This window comes from Arachis ipaensis, chromosome B2, assembly GCF_059453495.1.
Source record: "Arachis ipaensis isolate K30076 ecotype BB chromosome B2, ASM5945349v1, whole genome shotgun sequence".
Classification (NCBI taxonomy): Eukaryota; Viridiplantae; Streptophyta; class Magnoliopsida; order Fabales; family Fabaceae; genus Arachis; species Arachis ipaensis.
In genome coordinates this window covers 1,082,955-1,097,164 of record NC_142437.1, presented here as the reverse complement: position 1 = coordinate 1,097,164, position 14,210 = coordinate 1,082,955, and the positions used below count along the sequence as shown (strand labels likewise).

Genomic DNA, 14,210 nt, shown 5'->3' with positions numbered 1-14,210 from the left:
ACTATTGGCACACTCTTCGCTCAAAGATAAAGTCTCTGTATTATATTTAGTGGAAAGTATATAAGAATGAGTTATATGTTAGTATCCTGTTTAGTTAAAGATAAATATAGAAATTGAAATAAACAAAATTACTAAAATATCCTTATAAATAAAAAAAATTAAAATTAGAATAAAATTCCTATTCAGTCATCCCACACATTGAAAACGAAAGAAACAAAGAAAGAGAGAGCAGAGACTGAACGAAAAGATAGGGAAGAAGAGGAAGGAAAGAGAGAAGAGGGGAGGGAGAGACGACGCTGATGGTATGGGTGTTCGTGCAGTTTGGATCGATTTTGAGTCAAACACTCATTTGATTCGAATACTAATTTTACTTGAGGTGCGGTTTGGATGGAATCGGATTTGTGGTTTTGTAAATTACAAAATTAAACATACATAACAAGTTTCAATATCAAATTTTAAATAACAAATGACATCATAACGAATCTCAATAGTATATTGAAAAATCAATAATAACATAATAGAAATAAAATTTATAAGTTGGTAAAAATAAATAAATAATTTTTTTTAATTCATAAAATATTCATTAAATAATAATAATAATAATAATAATAATAATAATAATAATAATAATAATAATAATAATAATAATAATAATAATAATAATAATAATAATAATAATAATAATAATAATAATAATAATAATAATAATAATAATAATAATAATAATAATAATAATAATAATAATAATAATAATAATAATAATAATAATAATAATAATAATAATAATAATAATAATAATAATAATAATAATAATAATAATATTGCCAAGCTTAAATCAGAAGCTTAGTATAGCAATATGTAGGAATGAGATTTGTAAATCTAGTAATGACCTAATGGCCAATTTTAATTAAAGACAAGTTAAAACTTTCACAATTTAACCCATGGATTATACAAGTCTAAATTGAAACCATAGTTTACAGTGGATGTCATGCCACTTAAACAAAAAACACAATTCAAGATAGTATGTTGAAATACCTAAAACCAAGTAACAGTATCTGGAATGTTGCATAAAACATTGTTTCCAACTAAGTAACACATTGATAACAAAACAAACATAACAAGCAATATCTAAAGACTTTTCCATTTGCTAGAAGGTAATTTTGCCATTAGCTTGAACTTCTGTAGAAGAACATGTGATGCACCAGTTTGGATGACAGAAAAATGTCTCTTTCTCTTAGTTAGTTAACTCAGTGACTATTTCTTATTGGAGGAGGTTATTGCTACTGTACTTTTGTTCTTGGCCAATGGTTGGGCTGAAGGTGTTTTAGGATTGGACTAGAATTGGTTATTGGACTGAGTTGTTGCATTCTTGGGTTGAGCTGCTAATTTCTTGGGTTTAGAAGCTGGTTTTTTGGGTTGAGTTGCTGGAGGGTTGGGTTGTGAGGATGAAGCCTTCCTCCCTCTCTTAGGAGCTTTGGCAGCTTGTTGTGTTGAGATTTGGGCCTATGAAGGTAATCACAATTATATAAAAAGAAGAAGAATTAAATACATAACCAAAAAGTAAAATATATACATAGCATAAACCCAAGTAAACCCTAGAGCATAATGGCACATACACTCTTATTAGATTTTGTACAGCCCCCTTCTTGTGCCCTACATCACCACAATTAGAGCATCTTTGAATTTGACCCCTCTGTGATAGGTGATTCTGGCTTCTGTTCTCCTCATCTCCAGATCCTCGCTTCCTCTTTTTCACAGGTATGTGACTTGGCCTCCTATATGGAGGTGGCATGACATCATCATATTGGGTTCTCTCCTATAAATCCGGTCCATTCAGAGGGTATATCACTTTCTGGTAGCAGCACTTCTGGTAAGCATCTTTCTTTTAGCAATCATCCCCATAGGATTTTAAATCTAGTCCTTTGAAGTTAATGCAACTAATGGCGTGAGGACATGAAATTCCACTCATCTGCCACTTCCTGCAAGAACGCTAAGCAGCAGCCAGATCCATAATAAATTTATCTAATCCACACATGACCTCATATTTATTAGTAGCTGACCAGTATGGCCTCCAGTCCCTAGCTAACCTTGCCCCTTTCTCCAATTTATTCCTAATTATTGGCATAATATTTTCCTAGTAAAGCTGAATCATATCTCTATTGGCAGCCTATCTAGTCATGAGATACACCATAATGTCATCTAACATGGTTACAATAGGTTTTTCTCTTGCCTCTACTATGACAGCATTAAAACTTTCACTCATGTTATTAACAAGGGTGTCACATTTTGAATGAAATGTAAATCTAGAACGCGACCAAAACCTGTGTGCAATGCCGTTTAAATGTCAAAATTTCCCATCATTACAAGTCTCAGAGATTTCATTTCCTTCTCCCAATCCCTCCAATGAGTTGCCTTTGCACACTGCCACATTCTGTTCTTCAGCTCTAAACTAGGAAATTTCTTTCTGAAATTGCTATAGAGATGCCTCATGCAGAGTCTGTTGTCACCCCTGGTATGACCTCTTCAAATGCTGGTAACAAACCTTATGAAATGAAGGTGAGCATGCATTTGGTTAGTCCAGAAATCATTGTATCTAATTTGAAACAATCATTATTTGTTAAAGCATAACAATAATGTAAACTGTATCATTACCTTCTGCTGATCAGACATGAAGGTGCATTTTCCAATTTTCTCCAACTCCAAATCCTCAACAAGATGGCACAGAAACCAAATCAAGGAGTCATATGTCTCAGCTTCAACCACTACATAAGCAATTGGAAGCATCTGATCGTTCGGGTCTCTTCCAATTGCAGTCAACAGTTGTCCACCCTGAGAAGTCTTTAAGAAGCATCCATCCAAACTAACAAACAGTCTACAATGTTAGAAGATTTTCTTGCATGCATCAAAGGATACATACAGTCTTTGGAATACACAATAATTCATCAAGATTGGGTTTTGGATCTCCTGAGCAAAATCCATGGACCGAATCATTTTCAGGTAAACGGATGATCCTGGATTTGCTCTTAGAAGTTTAAACAATAATCGTTAATCCTCTTATACTGCTCTCTAAATGCCCTGAATCTGGCTCAATGCCTTTTGCTTCGTTTTTACTGCCATTGATTTAGTCACAGTCAGATTCCACTTTTTTTATGCCTTTGCCACCAACTCCTTTATTTTGATTCTTGGATTAGACTCCACCTTCTTCTTAAACTGGTTGTCTAGCCATTTGGAGTTCATTATGCCAATCCTGTGTGTTTGCATGCAAGTATGTTGCAAATTTAAGCTTCTTAATTGCCATGTTGACTCCTCCCCGCCAACCTTGTGTGCATAAAGCCAAAAGAGGCACTCTTTGTGACAAACAGCCCTCTTCCAATCTGTCCTCCACCTCCTAATAACTCTCCTAAAACACCCTCGTTATGTTCCCCACTTTCCGCATTCTGAAATTCTATTTCGACCTCATCATCAACTGCTTCAGTCACAGGGCCATCATCCTTTACTATCACACTCCTTTCTTGCTCTCCTTCAAATACCAACTATCTCAAGACCAGCACCATGAAGTTTCTCACTTTCAACGCCCCAATAACTCCCCCTACGTCAATATAACCAATTTTCGGAAATCCATCCGCATCCCCAACATCATAAACCAGAAACAAATCACCAAACCCCACATCTCAGCTATTTTGCACATCTCAATTACATCTGAGTCACCTTTTAACATCTTCAAGTTATTTTCAGAATCTTCCGTAGTTGAATCTTTATACTATAATGCTGCAATGTTGGACTCCAAGTATCCAAACCGTCTTAACTCTTCACAGGCCTCAACACAGAGCACCGATCGCCATCAATTTTTTCGATAATTGTAGTTTGCCCCTTCAAATACTTAAATACCCCGTTCTCATATCTGAATGCACCCCATGATGCACCCTCATGTAAAGTACACCGTCTTCTACTCAAACAACCCTATTATTATTCAACATAATACATTACTAAAACAAACAAGAAAGAAAAGAAATAGATAATCACAAACCTAGTTTTATCCATCGTCAATGCAGTCTACATTAAACCCTAAACAATTCAGATGCAGTAACATTGTTGTAAAGCTTAAACCACCCAAATGTAAGAAATATTTGAGGTGAAGCAACATTGCATGGAAAGCAAGCTTACCTCAACAACGGCTATCTGCAGCGATGAAGATAAGTAACAAATGCGACATCACGCCACACCCTCGGTCAAACTCCCAACAACAAAATGTCTTCAACCACTAGCGTAGATCATCATCGCAGGAACACTTTTGTAGGGTTTCACGCAAACATTTCAAAGACCAAGTGTGTTCTCAAATATTGTGAGTTATTTGAGGAAGACGAAATGATTTCACGAGAATGACATGAAGGAAAAGAAACCATAAAGAGCAAAATCGTCTTTAAAAAGTATTTTTTTAGCCCGAAGGACGATTTAAAACCAACTCGAACCTTAGGGACGATTTTGTATGCAAAAAAAGATTAGAGACAAAAAAAATTTCGACCTATACATTAAAGACCAAAATTGTACTTAACCCTATTGTTTATTTGGTTAAATTATCTATTATTATTATGAATTTAATTACTTTATGATAGTAATTAATTTTATTTTTGAAATTTATAAAAATTAATTGTTAACTTTATAAAAAATAAATAAAATTATAAATTCAATAAAGCATAATTTTATATTCTAAAATTAATATTAAAAACATATTTTATAAATAGACTAATCTAACATGTTTTTATTATTTTCACAAACAAATTATGTTTTTAAAATATAAAAAGTTAAAAATAAAAATTATTTTCAGAAATAAAAATACAAAAGTAAAATAGAAATTATTTTAACTAATCATGCTTTGTGTATTTAAAAAATTAACTATTCATATAAAAAATATATAAAAAATATATAATTAACTAATCATGCTTTGTTAATAGTTTATTAGTTTAACAATATTTCTTTATATTTAAAGATCAAATTAAAATTATGATTAAAAATCAAATATTTCAAATTTAAACAATAAAATTTAAGAGGCTAAATTGGAATAAATTAAAATAGTTTGAATACCTTACGAATAAACTATGTCAAAATATGACAAATTAGAGGATTGGAAATTGAGTATGACTAACTTACATCCTATATATGTATATGTTATAAAAATATGTTATAGGTGGGTATTAAACCAAGGATCTCTCACTTAGAGCAAAACCCTAAAAAATACCCTAGAAAATCCTAAAAAATCCTAGAAAACTCCTAGAAAACCCTAAAAAACCTTAAAAAATCATGGAAAACCCTAGAAAACTTTAAAAAATCCTAGAAAACCCTAGAAAACTTTAGAAAAACCCTAGAAAACCTTAAAAAACCTAAGTACCTAACAAACCCTAGAAAACCCTGGAAAATCAAAGAAAACCCCTAAAAAATCCTAGAAAACTTAGATAATTCTAGAAAACTCTAGAAAATCCTAAAAATCCTAAAAAACACTAGAAAAACCCTAGAAAACCCTACAAAACCCTAGAAAATCTTAGATAATCCTAGAAAACTTTAGAAAACACTTGAAAACCCTAGAAAACAATAGAAAAATCTTAGAAAACCTTAGAAAATCTAGAAAATCCTAGAAAAACCCTAAAAATCCCTCTAGTTGATGAAAAATGCGAGGAAGGAAGAGAAGCAAACATCTTGCTGGCACTAGACTCTGTTTTCGAAGGAGGGGAGCTTCTAAAGCGTACAAGAAAAGGTATCCTTAAAATATTTATAGCAATTGAAGTAAATTAAAACAAATGGCAAATGCACATAGAAGTTTATATTTATAACACAAAGTATCCCTTTCTTTCTGAATGTCAAATGCAGGAGATCTTCACTGGAAGCAAGTATCTTTCAATATGAATTCAAATTTACAGGTAATTACTAGAAGACCCTCAAAAATCCATCAAAAAATAATAGGCATAGGAGATAATCATAACCACTGATTTTGTTGATATCTCCAATTAAATAGTTACATGGAATGTTCTAACAAAATTACAACAGGTTATAGCAAAAATGAAGAGCAAGCACATGGCAGGAACATTCACCAAAAAGAAGAAATGTAAGCTCAAAGTTTCATTCATAACTATTCTTTCCCACAATCTGAAAACCAATGCTTTAAGGTATGGCCTATAAAATTGCAGGTATAGTCACCGGAGTCTGCAGTGATGTCCAAGCTTGGCCGGGAAGAGAGAAAGAAGACTTAATAGAAAAGAGGGCATATTTCGGAATTAAAACTGCAGAAAGGATAATAGAGTTTGAATGTGAGAGTAAAAGAGACAAACAATTCTGGCTTGATGGAATTCAGTATATGTTGAATTGCTGTGCCAAAGCGGCATAAATATAAACAGAAAATAAGAAAAAATAAAATGGCTGATATGGGGTTGCTTTTTCTACTTCTCTTTTACTTTTACTTTGTGAGATGCTTATAAAGATGTACATTTGATAGAATAACTGTAAGATTTCACCAAGGACATTGATATAGTACAATGATTTCAATGAAGAGGCATATGATCTAGAACCGTTACATTGTCACTCTAATTCCTTCAGGAAATCAGCATTATCAACAAAAGCCTGCATAAGTAATACACAAGTCAAACTTTAAAATACAATAAGATGGTATCATTCTATGCCAAAGTCTCGGGTATAAATGAAAGGAGAACTCAGATGATAAGTATAGAGAAAAAGCAGTAGTGGTAAATAGTATTTTGAGTTATGTTAGGTGTACATATATTGCATCGCAAGTCATCTGACTCACCCCGTTCAACTGTGGTTAGTGTGAGTCGGCATGGTGTTTAAAACAAAATATATTTTCCTAGTATTTCTCACGTTATTTCACATATGATTCATTCCTCTCTAATTACATATCATACACAAACCACCCATGAATTCATCAACATAGTTGACCTGGTTGAAGTCTTAGAAGAAGCACATAATAAATCCCATACAATCAAATAGATGGAAAGGTTATGCATACCAATTTCCAACCATCAGGGTCCAGGGTCCAAGCAAACTGCTATCTTGGTGTTGATAACTGGCAGCGGCCCAGGTTCACGGATAACCTTGCCTCCACACAGTTTGATTGCTTCTGCACTCTTATACACATCATTTGTGCCTATTGCAATCTGTGCAAACACATAAATGAGTTGCATTCTAACAGTAAGATATAGAAAATAGACAGGAGAACAACACAAAAATCAATAAAACCACTTTTGAAAATGGAAAATAAATAGTATCTACCTGTCCATAGCCATTTCCTTTGTCATAATTAGTGATTCCGTAGATATATGTAAGTTCTAGAACAGTGTTCTTATCTTCAGGACCATACCCTATTATGGCAACTGTATTCTGTAAACCAATCAGAATCAATGACAATTGATAGCTAAAAATCGATAAAATTATGTTTTTTGTTTTTACTTTTTTTCTTCACAAAATCTAATAAGCAAAGGTTACTGAAAATGAAAACAGAAACCAAACAAGCCAACTTGCGCATGATGTTAATAATTGCCACTAGCATAAGTTTACCTTGTGCTCAGGATTGTCTTTCCTATGAAGAAGTTGCATGCCAATAGCCTTTTGAAATCCATAAAAACAAGGAAAAATATTAATACATGAAAGAAAGATGGAATTCACTTCATGAAAGAACCTTTCACATTTTCATCCTAACAGGAGTAGAAAACACTCACTTTCTGATAGAAGACTATGGCATGGTCAAGATCACCTACACGAAGTGACACTTAGCATAGGGGCTCGGAAGTAAGTCCTCTTTCCAAGAGCTCAAATTCATAACCATCAGGATCTTGGATGAAAGAAGTTACTGTGCTGCCACCTTTGACAGGCCCTGGTTTCTTGATAACCTTTCCACCTTTTGCTTTTATCAGATCAACTGCCTTTGCAGCCTAGAAATTGGAGTAAGGAAAATAATCATCATAATTTAAGTCAGAAATTTGACAGAGACATGTAGCATACATGAAAATTGAGCATCAATAAAAGGAAATGTACCAAAAACCACTCTAAAAAAGACCATTTAGTTTTTAACTTCCTGTGAGAATTTCATAGTTTGAAGATAACAACACACATTGATTAATTGGCTGGTGATGTTAGATAAGCTGGTAACTAATGTTCATGAAAAATATAAATTGGTTCTTAATGCACCAATGTATTCAATTGGAGACTCTATTTGAATTTTAAGTTGCTGTTGCTTAGTTCTACAATATTAACAATCATGCTTTGTTTTCTAATTGTTCTATAATAGGAGCTTACATCTTCAACTACAACACCCAAATGACCAAACCCATTTCCAATGTCATACTTGTCCACTCCATAATCTGCAATGATCAAGAAATACAAACAAGAAACAAGAGAAGCACAAACTATTTTATGCTAAAGAAAAGTTTGTATCTTGCATATCTAAACTCACTGTAGGTAATCTCAACTGTAAAATTGGAATCTTCAGGGCCATATCCAAGAAAAGAATTTGTGTATCTTTCTTCAGGTATATCACGTTTTCTCAACAGCTTCATGCCAAGGCACTTAGTGTAAAACCTAAATATATATACACATTCTAAAAATGTAATCAAGATTCAAGAATATAGTATAATAATTGCATTAACTTAGGGCAATTGAAGCATCATAGGTAGCATACTTTATAGTCTTATCCAAGTCCCCAACACGGTACACAACATGTAAGAATCTTCTATTGTCATTTTTGACCCATTCAAACAAGTTTTGCTCTGGTTGAATTAGATTTTCTGCTGCATTAGCCTCTGCTACTCTAAACAATTCTGAACCTTTTACACCAAATAACAGAGATTGGGACTGTGGAATAGCTGAACAAATTGCCATAACAATTCTGTTAATATAAACAGAGTGATAATATAATTAATTAACTCTAAGTATCAAATGGATAATAATAAAGCTGATGTGAATGGAGGTTAATTACCAAATGGACCAAAAAGAAGGTGAAAGAGAGCTAGTCTTCTAGAAGGGTTAGGGTTGTAAGAGGAAATGCATATAGTGATAGAAGGGAAAATGAAAGAACAAGTTGTTGATAACATTAAGGATGAGGCCATGGCCATTGCCATTGCCATTTGGCAATGTTGCAAATTGCTAATGATGCTAGTTGCCTTGTTCTCTTCTTCCCGACTACCTAAACCAAACAGCTCTATCCACCATGCATCATGCATGGACAGTAATTATTGTTAACGGGATTTTATTAGATTGGGCTTTAGCCCATTGTAACTACAACGTTTCGTAGAGTTTGAGCTTTTATTTACATCATTGAGTCTGCTCGTTTTAATTTTCTTTCATCAATTCATTCGGCAAAACCTTTATATAAAAATTAAGTCTTAAATTTCCGAATTGCGCATATTTATTATTTACCATCGTGATTTTGTTAGTATACAATACGTGTTGAATCTCAAGAAGGAAGAAAAACATATTGACAAATTGAACCACTAGTTTTGTTAGTATTCGATGATTATTTTAACTTTTAGAAAAAAAAAAAGGGTATCGTTGGCATGAATTTTGAGTTGTAAAATGCATGCTCATACAATCTATGTACAAAACAAAACCACAGGGTAAAATACAATGATGTGGTTCTTTTTAGAATAACAAAAGAAGTTTATGCAAGAATTGGCCTAGTTTATTACCATTGCAACTTGGGGGTAGATGGGGGAAGAAGGTTGAAGATACAGACTAAAAACAAGGATTAAAGATGTATAATTATTAAGGTAAAATATATCTTTTGTTCTTGAAATTTGTTAAAAATTTTAAAAATATTCTTAAGTTTTAATTTGTTTCAATTTTATCTTTAATTTTTTCGATTTGCATCAATTTTATCCTTATTCTCAAATTTTCTGATCAAACTATGGTCAACACTATTTTTTTTTCAATTTTACCCTTCAAAATCTATTCACTTTCATCATTTCCAAAATATTATTTTCTCTCTCTTCCAAATACCCCATCACTAAATCCCTTACCACTACCGTCACTATTATCATCATATCTTCCCCTTAATCTTATTTTTAAACAGAATAAAGAAAAGAAATCGAAAAATCTCAATAAAATGATTCAAAAAAATAAAAATGGCAGAAGATTATAACCTTCATAATCAAGAACAAGAACAACAATAACAACCCACCAATTCAGAGACTCACTTCAACCCGAGTTAATGCAGTTCTTTGTACTTTGCAGCTCGAAAACTCCCGTGAAAAAATTAAAGACAAGCTTAACAATTTGAATGGACAAAGAATCGCACAACAACGAAGTGGGGACCGAACCTAAAAAGTTATTTGTTGAAAGGGACAGAACCTGAAGTCTCGGCATCGTCCCTATTTGTTGAAGGGAATAACCCTCCGATGGAATTCTTCTCGGCGTTGACGTGAACGTGGTTGATGGTGACCAGAATCCAAGGGTTTTCTAGGGTTTTTCTAGGGTTATCTAGGGTTTGTTAGGTTTTTTCTAGAGTTTTCTAAGGTTTTTTAGGATTTTTTGGGTTTCTAGGGTTTTTTTTATAGTTTTTAGGATTTTTAGGATTTTTCTAGGATTTTCAAAATTTTTCTAGGGTTTTCTAGGGTTTCTCTATTATTTTTTAGTATTTTTTAGGATTTTTATAGTATTTTCTAGGATTTTCTAGGGTTTTTCTAAAGTTTTCTAGGGTTATCTAGGGTTTTCTAGGATTTTTTTAGTGTTTTCTAGGGTTTTTCAGGATTTTTTAGAATTTTCTAGGATTTTTTTTGGGTTTTCTAGGGATATCTAAGATTTTCTAAGGTTTTTTAGAGTTTTCTAGGATTTTCTAGGATTTTCTAGGGTTATCTAGGATTTTCTAGGGGGTTTAGGATTTTCTAGGATTTTTAGGATTTTCTATGGTTTTTTTAGGGTATGTTAGGGTTTTCTAGAGTTTTTTAGGGTTTTCTAGGGTTTTATAGGTTTTTCTAGGATTTTCAAGGATTTTTTAGGGGTTTCTAGTGTTATCTAGGGTTTTCTAGGATTTTTTAAGATTTTTTAAGGATTTTCTAAGGCTTTTTTAGGATTTTCTAAGGTTTTTCCAGGGTTTTCTAGGATTTTCTAGTTTTTTCTAAGATTTTCTAGGATTATCTAGGATTTTCTAGGATTTTTTAGGGTTTTCTAGGAGTTTTTCAAGGGTTTTTTAGGATTTTCTTAGATTTTCTAGGGTTATCTAGGGTTTTCTAGGGTTTTCTAGGGTTTTCTAGGATTTTTTAGTGTTTTCTAGGGTTTTCTAGGATTTTTTAGGCTTTTTTAGGATTATCTATGGTTTTTTACGGATTTTTAGGGTTTTCTAAGATTTTCTAGGGCTTTCTAGGATTTTTTAGGATTTTTTATTTTTCTTGGGTTTTCTAGGGTTATCTAGGGTTTTCTAGGGTTTTTCTAGGCTTTTCTAGGTTTATCAAGGATTTTCTAGGGTTTTCTAGAATTTTTTAGGATTTTCTAAGATTTTTCTAGAGTTTTCTAGGGTTTTCTAGGTTATTTAAGTTTTTCTAGAGTTTTCTAAGATTTTCTAGGGCTTTCTAGGTTTTTTCTAAGGTTTTCAAGGTTTTTCTATGATTTTCTAGAGTTTTTAAGATTTTCTAGGGGTTTCTAATTTTTTCTAGGATTTTTTAGAATTTTTCTAATCTTTTTCAAGATTTTTTTAGGATTTTCTAGGATTTTTCTAGGTTTTTTTTAGGGTTTTCTAGGACTTTTAGGGTTTATTAGGATTTTCTAGGATTTTTCTAGGATTTTTAGGGTTTTCTAGGATTTTTAGGATTTTCTAGGTTATCTAAGATTTTCTAGGGTTATTTAGGTTTTTCTAGGGTTTTCTAGGGTTATCTATGATTTTTTAGAGTTTTTTAGGATTTTTCAGGGTTTTTAGGATTTTCTAGGATTTTCTATGATTTTCTAGGGTCATCTAGGGTTTTTTAGGATTTTTTAGGATTTCCTAGGGTTTTTTAAGGTTCTCTAGGTTTTTTCTAGGGTTTTCTAGGGGTTTTAGGGTTTTCTAGGAATTTTTATTGTTTTTAGGGTTTTTCAATTTTTTTCTAGGTTTTTCTAGGATTTTCTAGGGTTTTTCTAGTATTTTCTAGCATTTTTTAGGGTTTTTCTAAAGTTTTCTAGGGTTATCTAGAGTTTTCTACGATTTTTTAGGATTTTCTAGGATTTTTAGGAAATTTTAGGGGCTTTTAGGGTTTTCTTAGGTTTTTCTAGGGTTATCTAAGGTTTTCTAGGATTTTTTTAGGATTTTCTAGAATTTTTTAGGGTTTAGTAGTTTTTTCTAGAGTTTTCTAGCGTTATCTAAGATTTTCTAGAAGTTTTAGAGTTTTCCAGGGTTTTTTAGGGTTTTATTGGTTTTTCTAGGGTTTTCTAGGGCTTTTCTCGGGTTTTCTAGGGTTATCTACGATTTTCTAGGGTTTTTTTTATAGTTTTTAGGGTTTTAGGGTTTTCTTAGGTTTTTTAGTATTTTTTAGGATTTTCTAGAGTTTTCTAGGGTTTCCTAGGGTTTTTCTAGGATTTTCTAGGATCTTTTAGCATTTTCTAGGATTTTCTAGAGTTTTCTAGGATTTTTAGGATTTTCTAGGATTTTTTTAGGATTTTCTAGAATTTTTCTAGGATTTTTCTAGTGTTATCTAGGGTTTTCTATGATTTTTTAGGGTTTTTCTTAGATTTTCTAGGGTTATCTAGGATTTTCTAGGGTGTTTTGGAGTTTTCTGGTATTTTCTCGGGTTTGTTTGGGTACTTAGGTTTTTTTAGGGTTTTCTAGTGTTTTTAGGGTTTTCTAAGATTTTTAGAATTTTCTAGGGTTTTTAGTATTTTCTATGGCTTTTTAGGGTTTTCTACTGTTCTTTAGTGTATTTTAGGATTTTCTATGGTTTTTCTAGGGTTTTTTAGTGTTATCTAGGGTTTTCAAGGATTTTCTTGGGTTATCTAGGATTTTTTAGGGTTTTTCTAGGATTTTCTAAGGTTTTCAAGATTTTTCTGGGGTTTTTCATGGTTTTCTAGGATTTTTTAGGAGTTTCTTTTATGATTTTTAGGATTTTTTTTAGAGTTTTTCAAGGGTTTTCTAGATTTTTCTAGGGTTTTTCTATTATTGTCTAGGGTTTTTCTAGAGTTTTCTAGGGTTTGCTAGGATTTTTCTAAAGTTTTCTAGGGTTATCTAGAGTTTTCTAGGGTTTTGTAGGATTTTTCTAGGATTTTTTAGGGTTTTCTAGGATTTTCTAGGGTTTTTCTAGAGTTTTCTAGGATTATCTAGGGTTTTCTAGGGTTTTAGGATTTTTCTTGGATTTTCGAGGGGTTATCTAGAATTTTCTAGGGTTTTCTAAGGTTTTGTAGGGTTTGTTAGGGTACTTAGAATTTTTTAGGGTTTTCTAGGGTTTTCTAGGATTTTTAGAATTTTCTATGGGATTTTAGGAATTTCTTAGGGTTTTCTAGGGTTCTTTAGTGTTTTTTAGGATTTTCTAAGGTTTTCTAGGATTTTCTTAGTTTATCTAGGGTTTTTTGGAGTTTTCTAAAGTTTTCTAGGGTTTTCTAGGATTTTAGGTTTTTCTAGGGTTTTTTTTATGATTTTTAGAAATTTTTAGGGGTTTTCTAGGATTTTCTAGATTTTTCTAGGATTTTTCTATTATTTTCTAGGGTTTTTCTAGGATTCTCTAGTATTTTTCTAAAGTTTTCTAGGGTTATGTAGGGTTTTCTAGGATTATTCATTATTTTTTAGGGTTTTTTAGGGTTTTTTAGGATTTTTTTAGGATTTTTTAGGATTTTCTAGAGTTTTGCACTAAGTGAGAGGTCCTTGGTTTAATACCCACCTATAACATATTTTTATAAAATATACATATATAGGATGTAAGTTAGTCACACTCAATTTCTCCTCCTCTAATTTGTTATATTTTGACATAGTTTATTATTAAAATATTTAAACTATTTTAAATTATTACAATTTAGTCTCTTAAATTTTATTGTTTAAATTTTAAATATTTGATTTTTAATCATAATTTTAGTTTTATCTTTAAATATAAAGCAATATTGCTAAACTAATAAACTATTAACAAAAATAAAAAATCTAAAAATTTTAAATTAATACATGAGTGACAAACCCCCCCAAAAAATACCCCAACAACTAGACATCCCATTTTCCCTTTGCTTATCCAACAATATCCACTACTTTCAAATCCCAATCTTCT

General features: G+C 31.8%; 1 pseudogene; it reads right to left on the bottom strand.

Moving 5' to 3' along the window:
- Positions 1-6,567: 6,567 nt before the first annotated feature.
- On the bottom strand, positions 6,568-9,221 carry LOC107626520 (putative lactoylglutathione lyase; annotated as a pseudogene).
- Positions 9,222-14,210: the final 4,989 nt, after the last annotated feature.